At 41.0% G+C, this 16,600-nt stretch overlaps 1 pseudogene; it reads left to right on the top strand.

The window, feature by feature from the left end:
- Positions 1 to 610: 610 nt before the first annotated feature.
- Positions 611 to 1,622, top strand: LOC115096180 (annotated as a pseudogene).
- The last annotated feature ends 14,978 nt before the right edge of the window (positions 1,623 to 16,600 follow it).

Genomic DNA, 16,600 nt, shown 5'->3' with positions numbered 1-16,600 from the left:
AGTGCAGCCGACGGCCCGGGAGCGGGAGGATGGCCCGGAGCGGGAGATCACTCCCGGGACCCCCACTGGACCACCAGGTACCTGTAAAAAGATTTTGGGGGCGTCGGGAGGGTGGAGGGTTAGCTTTAAAGGGTCGGGGTGGGTTTGGGGTTATTTTTGTGTGCCGTTTTTCCCACCCTCCCCCAAAACGATAAGGGAACTCCCATGATCAATATCGTTGGGTTTTCCTATCGTTTTGGGGGAGCCCCGATTTCTGATCTTTTTTAAAATATTGATGATATTTTCAATTGTCCGAAGCCCGATTCACATCCCTAATTGTTATTGACATAAAGTGCTACTCCTAACCCTTTTCTGTCCTCTCTGTCCTTCCTTAACAAGTTATAGCCTGGGATGGCCATATCCGAATAATGAGACTCCGTGAACCATGTCTCTGTAATGGCAACAATGTACAAGCCCGCCCTCACCATTACCTGCATATTTATTTTATTTATTTATTTAAAATCATTTATTAATCGCATTCTAGACAAGTCTTTAAAAATGATTTACAAATTTTTCCTTCCATGGCCGCCATTGAGAGAGGAGAATAGTGCTCGGCGAGCCGAGGGGCACCATGGCCTGTGCATGTCCTTTAATATCAGTGTATTCTAAAAAGGGGGTAGTATCGGGGCAAATATGTTACCCTGCCAGCTGTTCAAGGCTCCCATTCACCCAGATTTTGTTAACTTTGTTCATACAAACTTGCGCAAAAATAACAGGCACTGGCAGCCCTCTGCTGTAAGCGAACTAGCAGGACACCAAACCAGTGCTGAATCCTGGGGCACTGTGCAAGCTGTTGCTCATATTCCTTGTGTGCAGGATGGTGGTACTCATCACTCTGGCCAAGATGCTTTTGGAAATATGTGTTGTGGAGGTCATATGTTTGCCCCAACCAAGACTTGGAGGTTTTGGCACCGTTGTGTGAACACAACCCAGAAACGTTATGCCATCTGCTCTGCCTTGGCAGCTTTTACTCTTCCAGGTCTGGTCATGTCCAAGGGTCACCGCATTGAGGAGATCCCAGAAGTTCCTCTAGTGGTAGAAGACAAAGTTGAGAATTACAAGAAGACCAAGGAAGCAGTGCTACTTCTGAAAAAGTTGAAAGCGTGGAATGACATTAAAAAGGTGTATGCTTTTCAGCGCATGCATGCTGGTAAGTAAAATGAGTAACCGCAGTCGTATTCAGCGCAGAGGGACATGCATCATATACAATGAGGACAATGGTATCTTCAAGGCTTTCAGAAATATCCCAGGCATCACTCTTCTCAATGTAAACAAACTGAATTACCTGAGACTGGCTCCTGGAGGGCATGTTGGGTGTTTCTGCATTTGGACAGAAAGTGCCTTCCGCAAGTTGGATGACTTGTACGGCACCTGGTGCAAAGCTGCCACCATGAAATCAGACTATAATCTTCCAACAAGATGACAAACATTGACTTTAGTAGAATCCTGAAGAGTCAAGAGATCCAGAAAGCTTTGCATGCTCCAAACAATAAGATTCAACATAGAGGTCTGAAGAACAACCCACTGAAGAACTTACAGGTCATGCTGAACTAAACCCATACACCCAAAAGCCACTCTCATAAACCATGTTTTCAGATTTTTCTGAAATTTTAAACCACCCTTCTCTTCCTTTAGACCCAATAGAATTGAGTTCCATAAAGCGGGGATTCCTCCCACAAACGAGCAATTTTGCAATCGCTTCCTATAAAAAGTTTTAATAATCAGTAATTCAAGAGAATAGCCTTTTTTTGATCACAAATTCCTGTTAGCCTCATACCATTTTATTTCCCTTTCAGATGTGCAGCACAAGAGCCAATCAAGGATTTAAAGGCAAGCAATAAAGATTTAAGTTTACAGCGCATGTTCACTGGAAGCCAGTGTAGGCCGAATAGCAATGGCTTCGCAGGAGTTCTTCTAGTACTTCTAGTAATTATACGTGCTATGGTATTTTGAATTACCTGTAACCTGTATAACAAATGTACTGGCAATCCCATGAACAGCACATTGCAGTAATCCAAATGAGATTAAATAAGTGCATAAGCCACCGTTTTCAATGAATCCCAATCCAAAAATGGTCTAAGCTGTCTTATCATTTTTACTTTCGGGTACACATTACAAGTTACTTGCTGTATGTGTTCCTCTAGACAAAGCTCTGAATCTAGAATGACACCTAAGGATCTTACCTCATTTTTCATCACCATATCCACATCATTCATTTTCAACCCTTTTTTAATCTCTCCCATATCAAAGCAAAGCACCTCTGCCTTACAGGTATTTACCACTAAATTACTATTATTCAACCATTGGGCAAGATTAGCTAAACAATGATTTATATGTAGATAATTGCCATCAACAAACTTTCCCAGTTGGGCCAAAATCTGCACATCATCAGCATAAATGAAGGAACTAAACCCCGCATCCCGAATAATGTGACCTAGTGGTGCCAAGAAAATGTTAAATAATAAAGGAGAGAGGGACAATCCCTGAGGGACCCACCATTTAACCTCTTTCACCCTCCATATTTCACCCTGAAAACTCACCAACAGTTTCCTATTTGATAAAAAAAAAAACACACCTCTCTAACCATGACAAACTCGACTTCTCAGTCCCATAGATTTAGATCAATGTAACAACAAAGAGTGATTTACCACATCAAAAGCACTACAGAGATCCAAAAGTATCAAAACTGTATTTTCCCCTTTCTCTAACCTGGGTTGATTTTCATCTACTAAAGAAATCATCAAAGTTTCTGTGCTACATTCTCTTCTGAAACCTGCTTGAACTGGATCCAAGATTTCCTTCTTTTCTATAAAGGTCAAGATTTGTCTTGTCAGATCTGGGAATTTGTTGCCCAGGCTATCAGTGTTTGTGGTAATAACTTTCCAGTTTCTTCTCTTGGTTTGCTGATCTTCATAGTCACTTTTTCTGCTCTTTTGCTTAAGCGTGTAATGTTGAGCTGATTGATTTTGTTATCTACTCTCCCTCCTGTATTGCTTGGGGATGAAATTCCAATTTCATTGGCCACCTTCTGCCACCCTCATCCTGTAGTTTAAATGTCTGATGATATATGTCCGGAATTTCTTGCTTAGGATATTCCATCTTGCCACTGTCAAATGAAGGCCATCCTTATTGTATAGTCTTGCACTGCTCCATACATGACCCCGGCCTCCAATGTATCCGAATATACTTTCTTTTCACCATGTTTTGAGCCATGTATTAACATTTTTTATCAGGTGGAAGATCATTTCCATTGTTGAGGTGGCCCCTGCTGTTTGTAAGGGTCGGCACTGTGGAATCATCTCAGAGATGTCCCTTCCACCTTCTGACTCAGCGAGGGTTCCCGTTATCACCTGGCTATGCCTGGGAAGTAGGGGGCAAAAAGGAAGGGCAAAACATGGGAGCTTTAATTCTGTAAATTTGATGTTGTACGTTCAAAATCTTTTGCAAACTTTCATCCAGATTTAATAATTAAACAATAATAGTAATTTGCCTGGAAAGTGAAAAGAATTGATAATTTTGACTTTTCAGCCTATCTCATTTTTTGAAATGATTTTATGTTGAAGGCCCTGCAACTTTGTAATATGTGGGAAGCTGCTGGTCACCACTGTAGCCATCCAAGGAAAGTCTGATCTTTCTTTTCCTGTGCTGTCAAGTTGCCCAGCTAGGACTCATAGCATGATGTAAATAAATATCAGAATTATGGAAAGTCACAAAAATCTCACTCATTGTTGACTAGGCAGGATATGGGATTAGAGTTAATACTCAGAGTGTGGCTGAAAAAGACATTTATCTGCATGTAGATTGCAATTGCAGAAGCATGTGGAAGAAAAGGGAACTCTAATTACAGCAAGAACTGGGAAACATCCTGATTGATTGTATAAAGCAGAGCGGCGCTGAGATCTGGGTTTCATATACCCTTGGAAATTTGTGTTATTAATTTAAATCTTATTATCACTGGCAAATGCAGGGTGACATTTTACAAGATTTGTTTGTGCAGTCTGAGTCACTTATACAGCACTGCTATCCCTGTCACAGGGCACAGAACCATGCCTCTGACCTTTCCTCTGGAAGGCAAAGAGTAGTGATCTTAAGATCAAATATAAGGGCTCAGCCATGAACTGAGGACAATTCCTTCTTGGCCTTTTAACTAAAGCTGAGAACCTGCAGAATATGGATGGGGGTGGGGGGCGGTGGACACCAATGTAGACACTCATTGCCGAACCAGGAAGATTAAGCCTTCTTCTAAAAAAGCTCCAATTGTCTTACTCAAGTCAGGTCAAGGGACTGCACAGGGATATCCTCTTTTTGCCTTTAGATGCCAGGATTTGACTTCAGACAGCACAGGAATTTGAAAATCTGTGTTTTATCTACAGTAAAACTTTGAGGAGTAGTTCAATACTGTAATATGGGGGAACTTATCTAGAACTGAGAGGGCCTGTTGGGCTATTCTCAGGCCTGCTAGCGCCTGACTGAAGATTTGGGGCTTGACTTATCCAAAACCATGGCTTAGAAAAATTACTAAAGAAAATGTTGTTTAAATGCCCCACATAGTTCACAAAAATTAAATAAGCCTCCTTTATGTGAACCTTTAGGCCAGTCCCCACCTTGCATCATGCAAGAAATGTTCAGCTTCATTATAACAGGCAGTATATCTCTCCTGATACGCAGTCGCTGATATCACCAACATCTGAATGTGAGTGGACGAAACACACTGAGCATACTAGGGATGTGCAGACAAAAAGTTTGCGTTGATAAGTTGAGGGTCAATTTCGTTCAATATGGACATATGGAGAATTCCATAAGTTGAGGGTCTGTCCATAAGTTCACCGGTTCCCTAAATAAAAATTTAAACCCCTCACCCTCCTTAATTCCCCCCCAAGACTTACCAAAACTCCCTGGTGGTCCAGCGGGGAGTCAGGAAGCCATCCCTGTATTCCTTTGCGAGGAGCACGTGACGTCGGCGTCACGTCAGAGTGACACGGACGTCACGTGCTTCTCCGCGCCTCCGCTCCCGGACCCCCGCTGGACCCAACCGGAACTTTTGGCCAGCTTGGGGGGGCCTCCTGACCTAGACCTAGACACACTTTTTTTTTTTTGCATCTGAAGTGAATGCTAATAGCCTCAATCACATGCATTTGCATGTGATTAGCATTATTAGACTCACTCCGCGTGGGACGCGTGTTGAATAGGCGCTAACCCCCTTATTGCATTAGGAGATTCATTGGCGCCTATTCAACCCATGTCCAACTGCGGAGCACACTGTAATGCATTGGCCCCAAATGATATTAACTGGACAAACTGGGGGACTAATTGGAAAACTGGGAATGTGCCTCGCACGAGCATGTTTTAAAATTCACTGACATGTGGGTAAAAGCCAACAAGGTCCTATGGAAGATACAAGTGCTAGCTGTGCTCAAGTAACCTCTTAAAATTAAGAGCATACATACATGCAGCTGGTACATTTTAAAACTTACATGCGCAAGTATGCACATGAAAAAAAATTCCTGCATATCCTCACTCATGCGCCAATATGTGCGTTTATGGGTGCAATTGCGCTCGTTTTAAAATTACCACCTTAATCTACTACAAGAAGGATAGGTGAGCAGATAAACATATGGCAATCCAAGGACAACACATGTGCAATTGAAAATCTACTTATTTATTTTTTTATTTATAAAATGCACAGCCCGCAGCATCTATGCAGAAGACAAAGTAAGCTAATTAGGAAGAACATGATAGTCCACCACTTGCATTTCTTGCCTGTATGATCACAACCCTTTCATCCAAAAAGAACATAAGAAATTGCCATGCTGGGTCAGACCAAGGATCCATCAAGCCCAGCATCCTGTTTCCAAAAGAGGCCAAACCAGGCCACAAGAACCTGGCAATTATCCAAACACTAAGAAGATCCCATGCTACTGATGCAATTAATAGCAGTGGCTATTCCCTAAGTAAACTTGATTAATAGACATTAATGGAATTCTCCTCCAAGAACTTATCCAAACCTTTTTTGAACCCAGCTACAGTAACTGCACTAACCACATCCTCTGGCAACAAATTCCAGAGCTTTATTGTGCGATGAGAGAAAAAGAATTTTCTCCGATTAGTCTTAAATGTGCTACTTGCTAACTTCATGGAATGCCCCCTAGTCCTTCTATTATTCAAAAATATAAATAACCGAGTCACATCTACTCGTTCAAGACCTCTCATGATCTTAAAGACCTCTATCATATCCCCCTTCAGCCGTCTCTTCTCCAAGCTGAACAGCCCTAACCTCTTCAGCCTTTCCTCATAGAGGAGCTGTTCCATCCCCTTTATCATTTTGGTTGCCCTTCTCTGAACCTTCTCCATCGCAACTATATGTTTTTTGAGATGCGGTGACCAGAATTGTACACATTATTCAAGGTGTGGTCTCACCATGGAGCGATATAGAGGCATTATGACATTTTCCGTTTTATTAACCATTCCCTTCCTAATAATTCCTAACATTCTGTTTGCTTTTTTGACTGCTGCAGCACACTGAGCCGACAATTTTAAAGTATTATACTATGATGCCTAGATCTTTTTCCTGGGTGGTAGCTCCTAATATGGAACCTAACATCATGTAACTAAAGCAAGGGTTATTTTTCCCTATATGCAACACCTTGCACTTGTCCACATTAAATTTCATCTGCCATTTGGATGCCCAATCTTCCAGTCTTGCAAGGTCCTCCTGTAATGTATCACAGTCTGCTTGTGATTTAGCTACTCTGAATAATTTTGTATCATCTGCAAATTTGATAACCTCACTTGTCGTATTCCTTTCCAGATAATCTATATATATATTGAAAAGCACTGGTCCAAGTACAGATCCCTGAGGCACTCCACTGTTTACCCTTTTCCACCGAGAAAATTGACCATTTAATTCTACTCTCTGTTTCCTGTCTTTTAACCAGTTTGTAATCCACGAAAGGACATCGCCTACTATCCCATGACTTTTTAGTTTTTGAAGAAGCCTCTCATGAGGGACTTTGTCAAACGCTTTCTGAAAATCCAAATATACTACATCTACCGCTTCACCTTTATCCACATGTTTATTAACCCCTTCAAAAAAATGAAGCAGATTTGTTTGGCAAGACTTCCCTTGGGTAAATCCATGTTGACTGTGTTCCCTTAAATCATGTCTTTCTATATGCTCTACGATTTTGATCTTGAGAATAGTTTCCACTATTTTTCCCGGCACTGAAGTTAGGCTCACAGCTGCATGAACTGGTATGCATATTACAAGGCCATATTCATTGGCTCATTGCTGATGTCCTTGTGGCCAATAGGATGTGCTGCTGGTTTGTTTCATTAAAGAAAAGGAAAACAAATGAAATGTGTGCATGCCCCTAATTTCTAGGTACAAAGGTTATCCTAAAAAATGTACGTGTTCCTTTTACATAGTCTATTGAAGAACCTGCTATACATAAGTAAAGAGATTAAGTTATTGGGTAAGTGAATGGAGTTTACAAATTGTTCACCCAGTAAATGAGCGGTCTGTTAAATTGGTATCTGTTGAAGAAGATTTGTAAAAATAAAGACTTTGCTTGGGGCACCATTTTGAATGTACACAATGTTTTTTTGTGGCTCTAAGTAACTGCACCTAAGGGTCTTGAAGTGAAGTTTCCCCATTGCTCCAAAACAAACTATCCCCAGTGTCCATCTGAGTGTTCCACATGCAAGTCATCCTATCACTACCCGCAATCATTTTTTTTAACTATTTATTTATAATTGCAATCATGACTAAGCACAATCAAACTTTATACAGGTAGCATTATAGGTGCAAACAGACACTAATAAGAAAGGGATAAAAGACATTAAAATTCAGTAATTGTACAATTTAGCATCCAAAACACATCACATACCAAGTTACAGGAAGCACATTTCCAAGGTGCTATAAAGGCAATCAAATTAACAGGAAAAGGCATAACCTGAGTCAAACTGCTGAAAAATATCTTTCCCAATTTGACTAACTAGAAGAGCATACGATCTGTGGCTGAGTTCTAGCATCCAAAATGGCCCTTAAATGTTCAGGGGTGAAAAAAAAATACCAAGACATTTATAGGAGTACCTTAAAAGAAAAGAGACACCTAAAGAAATATTTTCTGTCTTTATATATTTAGCTTTATATATCTATTTATTTATTTATTTATCTACCTATCTATCTATTTATTTATTTGTTTGTTTATTTATTTCTTTGTTTATTTATTTATTTATTTATTTATTTATTTAAAAGGGGCTTATTGCCTGCGCCCTCCAACATTCAGGGTGGGTTACAAATGGTACAATCATAATAAAACAATGAAAAAGCAAAACATATAAAAACATTTATAGTCAATACAAAGCCTGAATATTAGAGCCTGGAGAAAATCAAAATTTAAAGGAGGATGGAGGAAATGGGGAGGAATAATAGCGAGAGCATTTAGGATTCGCAAAGGTCTTTGAATGTTAGTCTAATTAGATAATGCTTTAAGGCGTTCCTGAAGTCCTTATTATCAGGTAAAGATCTCAGGGTAGATGAGATGGAGTTCCATATGACTGGAGCTGCAATGGAGAAAGCCCGTTCCCAGGTCACTGCAGTCTTGAGGTTCTGGGAGAAGGCACTTGGAGAAGAAATTGATTTTTAAATCTGAGATTATATGAAGGTATATGGAAATGAAGAGTGGCTAGTAACCATGGGCTTTTAACATTGTATATGAGACTGTGATTTGTGGATAGGATTTTGTATTGTATTCTCCATTGTAGAGGTAACCAGTGCTAAGAAAATAAACTTGGTGTGATATGTTCATGTAGTGTTTTATTGGCTAATAGATGAGTGGCTGCATTTTGTACCAATTGGAGATGCCTGATGGTAGATTGAAGTAAACCAACATATATAGAGGGAATTACAATAGTTGATCCCTGTAAGTATTAGTGACTGGAGAATAATTCTGAAAGCACTTGGTTCAAGTAAAGGATTAATATGCTTAAGGAGATGTAATTTGTTATTAAGAGGATTTTCTGACTGATTTAATGTGTGTTTTCAGATCTAGCTTGTTGTCAAAATTGACATCAAGATTTCAGGCATGTTGAGATATGTGAATAGTAGTATTGTCAGTGGGGATGGTTTTTGTAATGTCATTGAATGCAGTATTTCCAAGGATCATTATTTCAGATTTTGAAAAATTTAAGCAAAGTTTATTGTGGGTCAAGCATTTCTTGATAGAGAATAAACAGAGAGAGATGAATTGAGATGTGGATTGTCAATTCTGCCAAGTTGGAAAGTAGAATTGATGAATATCATCTGTATAGAGACAACAGGAGAGACCCAGAGTAGAGAGCAATTGACAGATTGGAGAAAGGTAAATATTAAGTAGTATAGCAGAGACAAGTGCTGAACATTGCGGGACTCCGGTATTCATTGTAAACCATGATGAGGTGGCAGAATTTATATGTATTTTGTTTGAGGACCAGTCCTGTAGATAAGACTTAAACCAGGAAATAACACTACTGGTTAAGCCAGCCAATGCTGATAAGGTAAGAAAGTAATATCTCATGACTGATGATGTCAATTTTCGGCCCATTGCAAATCTCCCTATCATTGCGAAGATACTCGAAAGAATAGTCAATAAACAGCTCTCTGAATTCTTAGAAAACAACAACATCCTCTACCCAGCTCAACTTGGTTTCCGCAAATCTCGAAGCACTGAATCTCTCCTATTATCACTGTCAGACAAGATTCTCATGAACCTTGGAAACAAACAGCCCTGCCTGCTCATCCTTCTGGATTTAACCGCTGCATTCGACACAGTTAATCACGATTGTCTCATAGACAGACTAACTGAAATCGGCATCAAAAACACTGCCTTAATTGGTTTAAATCCTTCCTCCAGAACAGATATTACAGAGTCAAGATCAACAGTAAAGAATCTTCTCCTTTTAGCTCCACCCTCGGAGTTCCTCAAGGATCGTCGTTATCACCAACTCTATTTAACATCTATCTACTCCCGCTCTGTAAACTCCTCTCTGAGCTCAAGTTACAACACTACGTGTATGCAGACGACATCCAAATCCTCCCTACCTATAACCGATTCTCCTGGACAGCCACTATACACCGTTGGAATACTTACCTCTGCGCCATTAACAACCTCCTTTCAAATCTCAACCTGATTCTCAACAACAACAAAACCGAATTCCTTCTAATCACTCAAGATGGAAATCTTTCACCAAACAACTCTCTCTCTACTTTGCTTCCTCCCATCTCTCCCAAAGTTAGAAACCTAGGGGTAGTCATGGACAATCAATTCAGCTACACAGGCTTCATAAATAACACAATAAAGGAATGCTACTTCAAACTTCAAGTTTTAAAAAGACTAAGACCCCTTCTTCATTTTCAAGACTTCAGAACAGTCCTACAAGTGATTATATTTTCAAAACTCGACTATTGCAATTCTCTTCTCCATGGCCTCCCCGACAACTCCATCAAACCCCTCCAGTTGCTGCAGAATGCAACTGCAAGGATTCTTACAAAGTCAAACAAAAGGGACCACATAACACCAATCCTTAAAAAGCTTCATTGGCTCCCAGTCAAATTCAGAATCCTCTACAAGCTTCTATCAATTACTCACAAAGCCATTCTCAACATTGCCCCACTGGACCTCTCAACCTCCCTGCAAATCCATACTTCAACCCGTCCTCTTAGATTAGCGCAAAGAGGCACTCTCAGAGCACCTACAATCAAAACCTCCCTAGGCAGAAGAGCGCTTTCTGCCGCAGGCCCCAAACAGTGAAATTTGCTTCCTCCCGAACTTAGACAAGAAAAATGCCCTACGACTTTCAAGAAGAGACTTTAAGACGCTACTGTTCAGACAAGCCTTCTCATAACTGTCAAGGCCACCTCCTTCACGGACGCACCTCCCAAGCGGAGAATCCTAAGCTCACCCTTTTACTCTGCCTAAGATATCCAGTACTGATTTTTGTCTCATTAAAGCAATGTTAACCCACATTCCTTCCATCCCCCATCTCTTCATCCCTTCCCTTAGATTTCTCCTTTTTCCCTTTGATTTCTCCTTTTCACCCCAACTAGACAATTCATTTAGCTCTTAACAGTTCGATTTGTTATATTTTCCCTTTACTTATGTTGTATCCAAGTTTCTCCTCCTGTTCTATGTAAGACAATTTTTGTCACTGTTTGTTCAAGGTTGATATGTAAACCGGAGTGATAATTAACTCTGTTTTTTGAACTTCGGTATAGAAAAAGTTATAAATAAATAAATAAATAAAAGCGGCAGATAAGTCTAGAAAAATTAAAATATATGACATACTAGAGTATGGATGACATCTTTGCTAGATAGTAGAAGTTTTTCAGTGCTGTGGTGTGATCTGAATCCAAATTGATATTGATCGAGTAAAGAGTGTTCATTTAGATAGTTAATGTTACTTTAGAAACACAGATTCTATGATTTTGGAGAGGAATGGAAGTGAGGAGATAGGACGGAAATTACTGTAGTCAGTATTGGAAGTTGTGGACTTCTTTTGTATTGGTACAGCAGAGGCAGTTTTTAGAGAATCAAGTAGAACACCTATAGACAGAGAGGTGAGTAATAGGTAAGGCAATGTCGTCTTTAACGAGTTTTAATAAAACTGTTGAGCAGGACTTTAGAAGGCAAGAAGAAAACCTCATTTTGGAGATAATTTGTAATATTTCAGTACTTGCTACCATCTCAAATGTATCCCGGGCAGTGTTGGATATAACATCAGGGGTTGGATATGTTGCTGTGGGAAAATAATTTACTATATTTTGAATTTTGGAGTGGAAATAGTTTCCAACCACATTACATAATTCGTTAGGTGAGTTGGTCTCGGATTATTTGGGTCCGTGATTATGATTTTTTGTAATGGATTTTACAGTATTAAAAAGAATTTGCGGGTTATTATTGGTGACCTGAATGCATTTAGAATAGTAATTTTTCTTGGCTAAATTGACAGCTACTCGATAAAGTGTAAGCTGTCTATTAAAAAATCTTGATTCAAAGGTGTTCTGCATTTCTTCCAAGAATACTCAGATTTACAAAGCTCTTTCTTATACAGGGCTAGGGAATGAGTGTTTCTTGATGTGTATGATGTTCTGCTGCAACAAAGCTTTTTTTTAGAGGGGCTAGCTTGTCCATTGTGTTAGATAGGGCTGAGTTGACCATAGCATCATTCGTTTCCCAGGAAGGATGAAAATCAAAGGGAGGAACTCATCTTTAAGAAAAGCCGGATCAATGTGTTTTCATTTGTAGATATGATAAGTGGGTGAGTTAGAGATTGGATAGGATGAGTTAAACCTGATCACAGCTTTGGTTAGGTAGTGGTCAGACCAAGGATTAACAGAGATGGAAATATTGGTTGGGTCACAGCAGAATTCTGGTAGATTAAGGAAAAGTAGGTCTAGGGTATGACCAGACCTATGACTGGGGACATTAATAAATTGTTGCCAGTCACAATCATTCATGGCACTAAGGAAATGTTCTGTAGAGGGATTTGGACTACATGCAAATTGAAGTCGCTTAAGATAACAGTTTGTTCAGGGTAAAGGAGAAAAGTGGAGAAGTATTCAATTAGAGGGGAACAGTTGTGAGCCAAAATTCCTGAGGGATAGTAGACTAGGCAGAGATTGATATCATGACTAGTAAGCAGCATAACCTCAAACAGAGGAGGTATGTTGACCTGGGTTTGAGAGAAAATATGAAAAATGTTAAGTCCTCTGTCACAACAGCAAGTTCAAGGTAGGTGGTGATAAGTATAGTCTTAAGGACAGCAGTGCTTTAACAGAGAGATGTCACAGTCTGAGATCCATGCCTCTGTAATGCATAAACAATCAAGTTTGATATTTGAAAGCATGTCATAGATGATAGGAGCTTTCTTGGACATGGAATGTGAATTAATTAGTAGCAGAGGGACAGTGGTAGAGGCAGTTAGTAATTTCATAGGGTGAAGCGGTATATTAATTAAAGCGTATCTCGGTCTGGGGAGGCATCATCTTGAGTACGGGTAGAGTTCTCCATATTGTCTTTGACCAATAATGGTTGTGATATTCATGGCTATGCAGAGTATAACGATCCAGGCATGATACAAACTTGGGAGCAAACAAAGGGGCAAGCCCCTGATGATTTCACGTGTTATTTTAGAAATATCAGGAAACATTTTAATACATTGACCATGACATTGAGAATTCATATGCCTAAAACAAAATCTCATGGTCTAACTCAGGGGTCAGGAACCTATGGCTCGGGAGCCAGATATGGCTCTTTTGATGGCTGCATCTGGCTCGCAGACAAATCTTTAATAAAAAAGTAAAAATCTAACAAAATCCCCCACCCTCCTGACGCCCCCCAAGACCTCCAAAATTAATTTACTACAACCCCCACCCTCCTGACCCCCCCAAGACCAGTCCCTGGTGGTCCAGCAGGGGTCCAGGAGTGGTCTGGGAGCGATCTCCTGAACTTGGGCTGTCGGCTGCCAGTAGTCAAAATGGCGCCGACGGCCCTTTGGCCTCACTATGTCACTGGGGTAGACCAATGGCGGCGGTAGCCCTTGTGACATAGTAAGGGCAAGGGGCCGTTGGCTGCCAGTAATCAAAATGGCATCGACGGCCCTTTGCCCTTACTATGTCACAGGGGCTACCGCCGCCATTGGTCGACCCCAGTGACATAGTGAGGGCAAAGGGCCGTCGGTGCCATTTTGACTACTGGCAGCCGACAGCCCAAGTCCAGGAGATTGCTCCCGGACCCCCGCTGGCCCACCAGGGACTTTTGGCAGGTCTTGGGGGGTGTCAGGGGGTGGGGGTTGTAGTAAATTAATTTGGTAGGTCTTGGGGGAGTCAGGAGGGTGGGGGGTTGTAGTTAGTATGATTCTCACGGAATTACATTTTAAAATATGTGGTGTTCATGGCTCTCTCAGCCAAAAAGGTTCCTGACCCCTGGTCTAACTGATATCTAGCTCAACAACAAAGGAAATTATGAGTGTGATATGCTCTATTATTTCTGGTCATGATTGCTTAAAAAAATTGGTAAGCCCCTTGAACCCCCAGGCAGGGCTAATGATCAAGACTCAGTGTGAACCGAAGTTGGCAAAAAGAGTATTTTATTGATTGAAGGAGTCTGATTCTTAGGCATAAGCAGAACCCTCATGAATATAAGGCAGTTCCCCCATTTTATTTTAGAAAAGTTCAGTAACCTGAAGTTCAGACGACAGTTCCAGTTTTCTAAAAGTTCAGTTCCTCCAGATAGAAAAGTTCTAACTTTAATTGTAGCCACATCGAACTTTTTAATTTCCTGGATATCAGGTTCCATTGTTTGGAATTTCCTCATGTCTCTTCAACATCGGATCTAGGCTGTTAGTTAATCATTCTTGGTATTACAGGTCTTGATGGCCTGCCAGAGCCCAGCTGTTAGCTCCCACAGTGCACAGCCATCAGCTAAACAGGTGAAAGGTGAAACTCACCAAGAAGTGGATGCTGTTCTGCATGAGGGGAAGACATGGGGAGAACCCCATCGATATCCGAGTCAACAGACACCAAAAACTCCAGGGACGACAGCTCAACAGTCTCTCATCTCCAATTCTCTCCAGCAGAGATAAAAACACCTGAGCTTCCTCCCTCACAATTTCGCAGATTCCCTCACCAGAATCGCTTCTGTGACCTTTTCATTCCACGATGCTGGCAGCCCACACAAAGAGCCATTCCTCTGAGCCAGCAGCGGTCAGAGATCATGGGGGCTGAATGAAGCCTCATCCCCTAGTGAGAATGACGCTCCTTCATCCACTCCCACAACGGGGGAATAACCCCCCCCCCCCAATACAGCATTGGCAGGAGATATGAAAGATGTAATCAGTGGTAGCACATCAGGGTGAGGCTAGATCGAGGGAAAAACGTCACCTTTTCTTTTTCATATATGCACCAGACAAGGAAACTAGGCATCGTGTTCACAAATCTTCTTGGTGTGATATCAATTTAATTCTCAGTGGATATTTATCCATAAGCTATAACTATTTTACACTATGCTATTCCAGTGTGGAATTACTCCTGAAAGATTTTTGCAGATCCTCTTCTGTTCACTATTAGCCTCTGAAATTGTATAGTTGAAAGCAATCTTTAAAATCCACAAGATGGGTGAGTTTCAGAGTTAACCCTGTATATTCATAGGCTGAATCCACTCTGTTTTACATATGCTGTTTTAAAAAAAATTCCTGATTCTTCATCATGTAATTATAACCCTCTTCTGAGTCCCTGAATCTGGGGTGGGCTCACATTAAGATGTTTTTTCATTAAATAATTCAAACATAATAGGTTTTTTTCAGCAGGGGTGAAGATATCTTTAAGATCCTCTGTTCCTTGGAATAATGGTGAATAAGAAAAATGGTAGGGTAATTTACAAAGGGTTCACTAGGGGTATTAATGTCAAATGTAAAATCTTTCAAAATTTCCTTCTAAAATCCATCCTGCTCTCCCACCTCTGCATGCACAAAATAAATCAGGTTTGCCATTAACAACATTTACTTATTAAAATATAGACAGTTCAATATACATTGTTCAGATAAAACAAACATTTAAATTAGAAAGAAAGATGGCTACGTAGCTATAAAGAAAGGGTCTGGATATATTTATCACTCTTTTTTGGAGTCTGAATCCAACTCTCTGTACAAGAAAAAAATAAAAAAATACTTAAACTTTTGTCAGTGTGCTTATTCAGTAAGACATGCAGGAGTTCAAGTCACAGCTTCTGTTTTCTGCAAATGGCTTTCTGTAACCTTAGCAGATAGTTTTCTCACTTCTCTCTCACAAGTTCTTAGTCCTCCTAGTATAACTCCAGGCAGTCTAAAGCTCAGCTATAGTTTGGGCAGCATACTTTTTTAGTCCCTGCACGCTGCCCATTTTCAGTGTGAAATGGCAGGTGAAACACCGGTTCTTGGCTCCGAATACCTGGTCTGAGGACAGTCCATGGGACACAATAAACCCAATGTAGGTTACAAACCATCTCCATGGAGGAGGTGTTATGGACCACGTAGTCCAGGCAACCCACCTGGGAAGTGGCACGGGACTGCCAGACAGGACTCGGGACAAGACAAGGGCCGGTCTTCCGCCTAACCAACCCCTCCCCTGCGGGTTGAGTCCTTGGGTTCTGGGGGCCAGTAGGTCTCTGCGGTGGCAGATCCTTATAGTGGTGAGTACACACAGGCAAGGCTTGGACATGGCAGGCTGGAGATAAGGCTTGGATGAAGACAGACTGGTTTGGTAGGCAGGACAAGGCAGGCGGTCTTGGCTGGCAGGACAAGGTGAGCAGGCTATGGCAAGGCGGGATACTAAACAGGACCTGGAACTAGACAAAACAATGATGAGACAAGGCAAGAACAAGACTCTGATACAGGCAGCACTGGACAGGATACTAGAACAGACAGGACAAAACCAACAAGGCAGACTAGGGCAGGACTCAGACAAGGCAGAGAAGGGAAACACAGAACAAAGAACACAGAAACCCAAAGGCAGCAAGGTTAGGAACAGACAGAATAGGTCTGAAGG

This window comes from Rhinatrema bivittatum, chromosome 7, assembly GCF_901001135.1.
Source record: "Rhinatrema bivittatum chromosome 7, aRhiBiv1.1, whole genome shotgun sequence".
In the NCBI taxonomy this organism is placed as follows: domain Eukaryota; kingdom Metazoa; phylum Chordata; class Amphibia; order Gymnophiona; family Rhinatrematidae; genus Rhinatrema; species Rhinatrema bivittatum.
Note: the sequence above shows the minus strand (reverse complement) of the source record. Positions and strands in the feature narration are given on the sequence as shown.